General features: G+C 44.4%; 1 protein-coding gene across 1 annotated transcript in view; it reads left to right on the forward strand.

Annotated features, from left to right (window-relative positions):
- Positions 1 to 236: 236 nt before the first annotated feature.
- LOC102040691 (transcription factor RFX3) overlaps positions 237 to 11,133 on the forward strand; it is a 121,856-nt gene continuing 110,959 nt past the window's right edge. The window contains exon 1 of the mRNA XM_031065287.1: positions 237 to 330. The gene's annotated coding sequence lies outside the window, so the exon portion shown is untranslated. The remainder of the gene's footprint in view (positions 331 to 11,133) is intronic.

Consider the following 11,133-nt stretch of genomic DNA (forward strand, 5'->3'; position numbering starts at 1 on the left):
CGGCTACAAAAAAAAAAATCAGGCTGTGCCAAATCAACACAGTACTCCACTTAGCATATTACAGACTTGCAGCACAGTATTGCATTCTGTGTCATTTAGTAATTGTGAGAACAGGGATGTCCCAAAATTAAGAGTATTGTTTAGAAACCATTAGATGATTAGGTGCACTGAAGCACTAGTCATTCTTTTTATAAGGTAAACTATCCTATATTTCTGGTGTTTTTGTTTGTAGATACAGCAAGTACAGACTGTGCAACAGGTACAACATGTCTACCCAGCCCAGGTTCAGTATGTGGAGGCAAGTGACACAGTCTACACAAATGGAACAATGTAAGTTGGCTATTCATCTAAATTAGAATGTTTACTAAAATAATGCACTTTTCATTACATCATATGGGCTGCTATGTTTGAATTAGCAAAGAAAAATATTTGAACAAAAACTTTATTTTTTGTCATATTAAATCATTATTTGAGTGAAAACAAGTAAGATTCATATCACTTGAATTAATCTAAAATGAATTCAGGTAATTGTTACAGTTGGACAGTGTGAAGCTGTATATGCAGCATTTTGTTGTTTGGAGAAAAAACTTGAGTTTATGGACAAGTTATGCTGATAGGAAGTATGATCTAAATTTGTCATAATATGATCATCTGTGTAATAAAGTAGTCTCCATGTGGGCCTCTGTTCTTCTAGTTGAAATTTTACTGGGAAGGTCCTAAATTGCTGAGGCAGCTGTAGTCATTACTTACAGAAAACAATTATATAATTTCTTTATTGTTTTAAGTGCAATGATATACATATTTATTATTTTTCCAAATGAAGGAAGGTAGAAGAAGGAGAATATGTCCTTTTGCTTTTCTCTCAGACTCTTCTATTTCCTGTGCTTTTCTTGCTTCGATGAACATGGTTTTCTACCATCAAATTCCTTTCTTCCATGTTCAGACTTAAAATAATAGAATAATTTAGGTCAAAAGAGACCTCTAGAGGTTATATGGTAAAACCCACACACAGTCAGAGTAGGACTAACTTCAAAGTTGCTCAGGAAGAACCTTCCCTCCTTCTTTTTCCAGTTAAGTCTAAATATATCCCCTGAAACTTCTGATATAAGGTTATGGAAGAAGCAAAAGGCCTGTGGAAGACTTTTTTGGTGCCAGCAAATGTCCATTGATAATAATCTGGCATTGACACAAAAAAGTCAACAACACTATTGGGTTCTGATACTGATGTTAACACTTGCAGGATCCTCTTCACGGACATATTTTGCCAAATTTATTCTTCAGATAAACGTTTTCAACACTCTCTTGTTCCCTTATTTTCTTTGCTCTTATAATATCTAAGCAATCTTCTGTCATAAATGGGTCTGTTAAGACATGCTTATTATTAAGAATTACCAATGTGTCCCTGTTTAAGATACTGTAAAAATGGAAAGTTGCTCATCACATTGTGAAACTGTAATTGAAGACTGAAAATATCTCTGTAGATTGTCTGATCAGGCTAACTTCTATTTGAAAAATGTCAGCCAAAGACACTGAACTGTTGAGACAAAAGAAAACATATTTCTTCATCCACATTTGTTTTTCTTTTAAAAGCTCTAGTGCTTCTCCTCTTTAAATTATGGGCAGTGATATTGGGAATGTATAGTTTATTGCAGTTCATGACATTTTACCTGACTTTATAGCTCAAATATATTAAGCAGAGGATTGTTTGTTTTATCCTGTTTATATGTTAATTGCTCCAAAGACCAATGGATGTCCTCCAGATGACCCTAAATGGGGTATTTCCTTGCACCTGCTGCTTTTGCTATTAATTATATGAACTCTGGTTTCTAGTATCTAATCTATTAATAAAGAGTCCATTCCATTCCATATACAGGGCCTAGGATATATGGTTGAAGGAAGTTATCCTATTAAAACAGAGAAAGGAGCAAGTACTAAACCTATGGTGAGAATGGAAAATGTTCTATGACAAGTAACATGGATATTCTTTCATTCTCTTTTTTTGGTCATGTGCTAGCTTGATTCTAATGCAACCCTTAAGACCTCCCAAGAGATCACTTGCTCATGAAAACAGCAACTAGGCCCAGTCGGTGAGGAAGAAAAGAAAACATGAGTTGTCTGATTCAGAATGGTGAAACTGTGATCGAGTGAGCAGGAAAGGGTTCTGGTCTTAGATAAAGAGCTGATGGAAGACAAGAACCAGTGGGTGGAAAGAAGGAAGTCTGGTGGCAGACATAGAAATCTAACAAAATGTCAAAATGCATGGTTGTCTGGGAAAAAGAACTTTAAAAAGCAAAACAAAACAAAAATAAAAGTACTGACTGGATAAACAGCCCAGAAAAGTTGTCTCCATACAGGAGATGATGCCTATATGATTTCCCTGGTGTAACTCCTTACAATTTTATTTGTAGATAGCACCTTAAAAGGCTATGGAAGGAGGAGCTGGCTGATGTGACATAGCTTGTAGTCCTATTTCATCCACCAGTAAGCTGTATTTTAGTATGGCTGATAATTTACCATAGAAAAATTTATGCCATAAGGGACTTCCAGAGGTTATCTAGTCCAACCCTCTGCTCAAAGTAAGTCTAATTAGATCAGGTTGCTCAGGGACCTGTCCCATAAAGTCATGTACAGCTCCAGGGATAGAGGTTGTGTATACTTCCAAGGATAGGGGAGGTTCCTGAGTGTAGCAGCCACAGGGCCTGCAAGGCCTCCCAGGCAGTCAATTGCCTAAGATAAGAAATGCCTAGTTACAATGACTGGACCAAGAGACCCCTCTTCTGCCTCAGACCCTTGTTATCTATCTGTAAGATGATAGGTCATATTTACCTTGACCCTTACTATTGGACTGTTTCCCAAAACCCACATACCCTATCTAAACCCCTTCCTCTACCCAGTTCGGCAGAAGAGCTGTCACTGTCACCCTTCACAGAGGCTGCCAATAAAGACACATCTGTGGAACCTCATACAGCTCTTCTCCTCTCTCATCCCTGCGTCTGCTGAGGCATTTAGCAAGCAAAGAGCTGAAATCGCTAAAGAGCTGAATTCACCAAAGAGCTGATCTCATTTAAGAGCTGAGCTGCTTGCTAAGATTGCCTGTGGCTGGGAGCCTGCCTGAGGTACCTGGACAGGTTGTGCTTAGCGGTACTCCTCTGTCCAGGACACTGATGACTGACGGAGTTAGACAGACCCCGAGAACCCCGCTGTTATACCTGAGGACCGGAAGAAAGCAAATGACACTTCAATCTTCAAAAAGGGCAAGAGGGAGGATCTGGGGAAATACAGGCTGGTCAGCCTCACCTCTATTCCTGTAAAGATGATGGAAAAAATAATCTTGTAAGCCATTTCCTGGCATACAATGGACACAGAGTGATTTGGAGTAGTCACTATGGATTTGCAAAAGGCAAATTATGCTTGGCCAACCTGCAAGCCTTCTGCAAGTCAACTAGCTTGGTGGATGAGGGGAGAGCAGCAGAAGGCTTTCAACGCTGTCTCATATAACATCATCATAGACAAGCTGACAAAGTGCAGGTTAGATAAGTGGACAGTGAGGTGGACTGAAAAGTGGCTGAACTGCTGGGCTCAGACAGTTGTGATGAGAAGCCTGAAGTCTAGCTGGAGGTCAGCATCTAGTGGTGTTTCCCTGGGCTGATCCTTGGGCCAATACTGTTTAACAACTTCATTAATGACCTGAACAACGTGACAGAGAGCACCCTCAGCAAGTTTTCAGATGGTACAAAATTGGGAGGAGTGTTTGATACACCAGATGGCTGTTGTGCCTTCAGAAGGATCTCAACAGACTGGAGAAATGGGCAGACAGGAACCTCATGCAGTCTATCAAAGGGAAATGCCAAGTCCTGCCCCTGGGTAGGAATAACATGATGCACCAGTACAAGGCAGGGGCTGACTGGCTGGAAAGCAGCTTTGCAGTGAAGGACATGGGGGTCCTGGCGGAAAATAAGCTGAATGTGAGCCAGTAATGTTCCCTTGCATCAAAGGAGGTCAATAGTATCCTGAGCTGCATTAGGAACAGTGTTGACAGGAGATTGAGGGAGGTAAACCTTTCTCTCTACTCAGCACTGGAGAGGCCACACCTGTAGTACTGTGTGCAGTTATGATCTCCTCAGTACAATAAAGTCACGGAAATACTGTAACAAGTTCAGCAAAGAGCCACTGCAGTGATGAAAGGACTGGAGCATCTCCTACAGGAACAGATGGTGAAAGAGCTGGGACAGAATCATAAAATCATAGGATCAGTGAAGTTGAAAAAGACCTTTAAGATCATTCAGTCCAAGTATTAACCTAATACTGTGGTCTAGCACTAAACCATGTCCCTAAGTGCCTTGTCTTTATGTCTTGCCAAATGCCTTCAGGGATGTTGACTCAGGATCACAGAATCACAGAATAGGTAAGGTTGGAAGGCACCACAGTGGGTCATCTGGTCCAACCTCCCTGCTCAAGCAAGGTCTGTCCACAGCACATGGCAAAGGATTGTGTCCAGACAGTTATTGAATATCTCCAGTGAGGGAGACTCTACAAGCTCTCCAGGTAATATTCTTGTGCTTGGTCACCCACACAGTAAAGAAGTTCTTCTTCATATTCAGGTGGAACTTCCTGTGCATCAGTTTCTGCCCATTGCCTTTTGTCCTATTGCTTGGCCACCACTGAGACCCTGGCTTCATCTTCTTGTCACCCTCCCTTCAGATACTTATAGACATTGATGAGGTGCCCTCTCAGACATCTCTTCTTGAGGCTTAACAAGCCCGACTCCCTCAGCCTATTCTCATAAGAGAGATGCCCCAGTCCCTTAATCAACTTTTTAGCCCTCCACTGGACTTGGTCAAGGATCTCCATGTCTCTCTTGTACTGAGGAGCCCAGAACTGGACACAGCACTCCAGGTGAGGCCTAACCAGGGCTGAGTAAAGGGGCAGGATCACCTCCCTCCATCTGCTGGCAATGCTCTTCCCAATGCACCCCAAGATACCATTTGCCTTCTTGGCCACAAGGGCACTGCTGGCTCATGAGCAGCTTGTTGTCCACCAGGATCCCCAGGTCCTTCTCTGCAGAGCTGCTTTCCAGCAGGACACCCCCAGCCTGTACTGGTGCCTGGGGTTATTCCTCACCAGGTGCAAGACTGTGCACTGGCCTTTGTTGAATTTCAGACAGTTCTTCTCTGCCCATGTCTCCAATCTGTCAAGGTACATCTGAATTGCTGCACATCTCCCTGGAGTATTGGCCACTCCTCCCAATTTGTCAGTGAACTTGCTGAGGATGCATCTACCCTGTCATCCAAGTCATTGATGAATAAGTTAAACAATACTGGCCCCAGTATTGAACCTTGGGGGACCCCTAGTGACAGGCCTCCAACTAGACCCTGTGCCACTGATCACCACCCTCCGGGATCTGAGTTTCAGACAGATGTCAATTCACCTCACCGTCCACCCATCCAGTCCACACTTCCTGAATTGTTTAAGATTGTTAAGTCTGCAAAAGAGAAGGCTCAGGAGGGATCTTATCTGTGTCTAAACACACTGTGCATTAAAGATTGTTGTGGTTTAACCCCAGCCAGCAACCAAGCCTCACACAGCCACTTGCTTACTCCCCCATCACCAGGATCAGGGAGAGAATCTGAAGGGTAAAAGCCGGAGAACTCATGGGTTGAAATAAAGACAGTTTAATAGGGAAAGGAAAAGCCTCACACACAAGCAAAGCAAAGCAAGGAATTAATTCACCGCTTCCTATGGGCAGGCAGGTGTTCAGCCATCTCCAGGAGAGCAGGGCTCTGTCACGCATAACAGTGATTTGAGAAGACAAATGCCATCACTCCAAGCATCCCCCTCCTTCCTCCTTCTTCCCCCCACTTTATATACTGAGCATGATGTCATGTGGTCTGGAATATCCCTTTGGTCAGTTTGCCTCACCTGTCATGGCTGTGTCTCCTCCCAACTTCCCATGCACCCCCAGCCTCCTTGACAGCTTGGCAGTATGAAAAGCAGAAAAGGCCTTGGCTTTGTGTAGCTCTGCTCAGCAATAACAAAAATATCTCTGTATTATCGACCCTGTGTTCAGCACAAAACCAAAATGTAGCCCTGTACCAGCCACTGGGAACAAAATTAACTCTACCCTAGCTGAAACCAGCATAAAGATGGAGCCAAAGTCTTCTTAGGTGTGCTCAGTGAAAGGATGAGAGATAATGGACACAAACTGAAATGCATGAACTTCCACTCAAATATAAGAAAAATCTTTTTAACTCAAAGCGTGATCAAACATGGGACCAGGCTGCCAAGAGAGGTTGTGGATTCTCCATGGTTGGAGATATCCAAAACCTGACTGGACAATGTCTCAAGTAACTTACTCTGGTTGATCCTGCTTTGAGCATGGGCTGGGAAGGGGTTTGGACTAGATAAGCTCCAGAGATCCCTTTCAACCTCAACTACTCTACTATTCTATGTTTCTGTGCTTACAACTGAAGTCACCACAGAGAAGGTGTCATTTGTACAGGATTGAAAATCACTGCAAGGGTAGCTGAGGCTCTACATCTTAAAATACCAATGCAACTTCATAAAGATATTCTTTGTTCCACAGAAAGGAATATAAAACTTGGTATTTACAAGAATTACATTGGACTGTAAACAGTAAACAAACAAAACATACAATAAATTATTTAGGAAGGAATCTAAACTACAGGCACCACTTTCAGGAAGATCAACATGGACTTTGCAACTGATAAGATGTTAAACCAGGGGGGATCCCAGACATCAAACTGGAATGGAGGCAGGAATTGATAGAACTATACAAACTGATTAAGGGAATTACAGGGAAAAGAGGAAGCAGGGAGAGACAAAGAGGGGGGATAGAAAGAAAGGGGGATAAAAGTTTCCAGTCACAGGTAAAAGGGAGCTGGTCAGTATGCTTGTTTGGCTGAGCCCTGTGCCTGATCACTGCAGAATGTCCTATTTTCTTATATTTTCTTTTAAAATGTTTTCTTAACTATCGCCCTGCTTAATCTCACTCTCTGTCCTCTGTGTATGTGTTGCCCAACTGGCAACTAAATACCACACACAGCTGCTCGCTCACTTCCCTTTGCCCCCATTCCCACTGTGATGGGAAGGAGAATCAGGAAAGAAAATTAAACTCATGGACTGAGATAAGAACAGTATAATAATTGAAACAAAGTAAAAGATAATAATGATAATGATGGTAATACTAATGCTAATGCTAATAGTTTTAATAAAAATGAGAGGGAGAGAGGAAGGTAAAACCCAATAAAAAGAAATGATGCACAATACAAATGCTCACCACCCACTGACCGAGCAGCAATTGGCCCCTTCTGGCTAACTCCCCCCAGTTTATTCACTGATCATGATGTTCTGTCATACAGACTATCCCTTTGGGTGGTTCAGGTCAGCTGCCTGGAGTATGCTTCTCCCAGCTTCTTGTGCATCTCTTCCCTGGCAGAGCATGAGACACTGAAAAGCCCTTGACTCAGGGTAAGCACTGCTCAGCAACAACCAAAACATCTGTGTTATCAGCATCATTCTCATATTGAATCCAGAAGACAGCGCTGTACCAGCTACTAAGAAGAAAATGAATTCTATCCCAGCTGAAACTAGGACAGTATGCGTGCTGTAAGGAACAGGTGCCAGCAGCTGGTGAGACCTGTGTTTGTGTGAGTGAAATTTGGTGCCCAGCTACTGGAGTCAGACTGGGGGGTGTAGGCACCCTGGGGCCTGTGGTGTCAGCTACAGGAGTGAGTGAGGGTTCTACCATCAGTAGTTGGACAGGCTATAGCTCTCTGAATCATCATCATATGGTTTGGGTTGGAAGGGACCTTTAAAGGTCCAACCTCGCTGTCATGAGCAGGGAATCCCTTTATGGTCAGGTTGTTCCCAATGCCCCCCAAGATGAGGTTTGTCTTCTTGGTTGCCAGGGCTCACTGCTGACTCATATTGAGCTTCCTGTCAACCAGCACCCCCAGATCCCTTTCTGCAAGGCTGCTCTCCAGCCACTACTCTCCCAATCTATAATTGTTCCTGGCATCGCTCTGTCACAGGTGCAGAATCTGGCTTTTAGGCTTTTTAATTTTCATGCCATTGGTGATTGCTCCAGTCTATCCAGATCCCTCTGCATGGCCTCTTGTCCCTCAAGACATTCAGCAGCTCCCCTCAGTTTGGTATCATCAGCAAACTTGCTAATGATGCATTCAACTCCTGCATCCTGATCATTGATAAAGATATTGAACAGAACTGGCCCTTAAATTAAACCTTGAGGAATACTGCTGGTGACCAGTTGCCAGCCAGATCTAGCCCCATTCACTACAACCCTTTGAGCTCTGCTATCCAGGCATTTCTTCACCCAGCACACCATGAACCTGCTCATTTCACAGGTGGACAACCAGTCCAGAAGGATACTGTGAGGGACAGTATCAAAGGCCTTACTAAAATCCAGAAAACTACATCCAGTTTATTATAGAATACCAAATTAAACAGGACTTTCCCTTTGCGAACCCGTTGATTGTGCCTGACGATTGCATTGTTCTTTAAACATCTTTCAGTAGCACCCAGTATTATCTTCTCAATAATTTTTCCAGGTATTGAGGTTAGACTAACAGGTCTGTATTTCCCTGGGTTTTCCCTCACACCCTTCTTGTAACTAGGAATAGCATTGGCCATCTTCCAGTTAGCAGGGACTTCCTCAGACTCCCAAAGCATTTGGCAGATAATCGAGATGGGTCTTGCCATAACATCTTCTAGCTCCTTCGGAACTCTGGGATGAATCCCATCAGGCCCCATCAACTTGTGAACATTCAGCTGATACAACTGGTCCTTTACAATTTCAGTGTCCACAAAAGGGAAAACACTGTTCCCTCAGTCATGGTCCTCCAACTGAGAGGACTGGGCAGCCCAAAGTCTATCAGTATCATTAAAGACTGAGGCAAAAAAAGAATGCAATGCCTCTGCTTTTTCTTCATCCCTATTAGTCAGGCGACCATCTTCAACAAGTATCAGTCCAATGTTTTCTTTAGGCATGCTCTTGCTAATTATGTATTTTAAAAAGTCTTTCTTGTTATCTGACACAACCCTGGTCAGTTTCAACTCTAGCTGAACTTCGCTTTTTGTGTCTTCTCCCTGCAAATATGAGCCACAGCTCTGTAATCTTCCTGCAAAGCCTAACCTTGCTTCCAGAGATTCTACAATTTCTTTTTCCTCTTGAGCTCCACGAGGAGTTCCCTGTTCACCTGATTTGGTTTTCTGCCCCACTTGCTTGACTTTTGACACAGTGGAATTGCCTGGTCCTGTGCTTTGGAAAGGTGGTTCTTAAAGACTGACCAGTACTCATGGGTCCTTAAGTCCACAAAAGGGCATTCCCTGGGTAATCTTCTAATTAGCTCCATGAATAGCTTAAAGATGTCTCTCTTGAAATCCAGGGCAGCAACTCTGCTGACCTTTTTTCTCATTACACTGAAAATTTTAAACTCAACCATTTCATGGTCACTGTGGGCAAGACAGCCACCAACCATCACATCTCCCAAGAGTCCTTCTCTAGTCACAAACAAGTCTAGGAGGGCATCTTTCCTAGTTGGCTCACAGAGTACTTGTGACAAGAAGTTACCTCCCACAAACTTCAAGACTTCCCAAAGCCTGCTCGTCACAGCAGAATGATATTGCCAGTTGATGTCCGGGAAGTTGGACTCTCTCATAAGGATGTGGGCTACTGATCCAGATATTTCTCCTAATTGCTTACAGAAGAACTCATCACTGCTTACATCCTGGCTGGGACATCAATAATAAACACTCACTATAATATCTCCTTTGTTTTCCATCCCCTTAAGCCTCACTCAGAGGCTCTCCACCACATCACTGCCAACTGTAAGGGCTGTACAATCAAACCTCTTCCTTACATATATAGTGCCACATGTCCATCTCACCTGCCCTGCCTATCCCTCCTAAACAGCCTGTAGCCCTTCATCCTAGCATTCCAGTTGTGGGACTCATTCCACCTAGCAAATATAGCACTACCTGCTATATCAGTTAGACATACACAAGTCTATGGGACTTGATGGGATCCACCCAAGGTGGAATGTTTTGGAGCAGATCACCCCTACAAAGAGGGGTCAGGACAGGCTAAATTGATGGACTGAGGTGAATTGTATGAGGTTCAGCAAGGCCAAGTGCCAGGTCCTGCACCTGGGTCACAACAACCCCATTCAGCACTACAGGCTTGGGGAAAGCAGGTGGAAAGCTGCCCAGTGGAAAATTACCTGGAGGTGTTGGCCAATAGCCAGCTGAACATGAGCCATCAGTGTGCCCAGATGGCCAAGAAGGCCATGTATCAGAAATAGTGCGGCCAGCAGGACCAGGGAAGTAATTGTCCCTCTCTACTGGGCACTGGTGAGGCCACACCTCAAGTACCATGTCCAGTTCTGGACCCCTCCCTACAGGAAGGACATTGAGGTTCTGGAGCAAGTCCATAGAAGGACAAGGAAGCAGGTGAAGGATCTAGAGAGTAAGTCATATGAGGTGTGGCTGAGGGAGCTGGGGTTGTTTAGCCTGGAGAAAATGAGGCTCAGGGGTGATCCTATCACTCTCTACAACTACCTGAAAGGAAGCTGTGGTGAGGTGGAGCTTGGCCTCTTCTCCCAGTCAACTAGCGACAGGATGAGAGGACATAGCCTCAAGCTGCACCAGGGGAGGTTTAGGCTGGACATCAGGAGGAATTTCTTCACAGAAAGGGTTGGTAAACATTGGAATGGACTGCCCAGGGAGGTGACGGCTGGGCGTAGGGCTTGGAGCGGGGCCAGCACTACAGCAGGGGCTGGTTTCTTTGCGGGACTGAGCAGCCCCACCACGCGGGCCCGGGGCGGGGTCAGCTGCAGCAGCATGGCAAGAAGTGGGGAAGGTAGGTAGGGGGGAAGGAAAGGGAAGGTTCGGGACAGGACAAGAAGGACTTAGGTGGGAAAAAGGGGAACCTTAAACAGCGTGGTAAGCGCCATCTTTAGAAGGAGGGCCCGGGACAGCGCAGCCATCACCTTCCCGGGTAGGGAATGGGGGATATGGAAAGACAGGGGGCGAAGGAGGACATAGGATGGCGAGACGATGGGGGCGCTCCCGCGTCCCTTCTTTGGGCAGACTCCC

The sequence above is a fragment of the Geospiza fortis genome, unplaced genomic scaffold, assembly GCF_000277835.1.
Source record: "Geospiza fortis unplaced genomic scaffold, GeoFor_1.0 scaffold238, whole genome shotgun sequence".
NCBI classification, from domain to species: Eukaryota; Metazoa; Chordata; class Aves; order Passeriformes; family Thraupidae; genus Geospiza; species Geospiza fortis.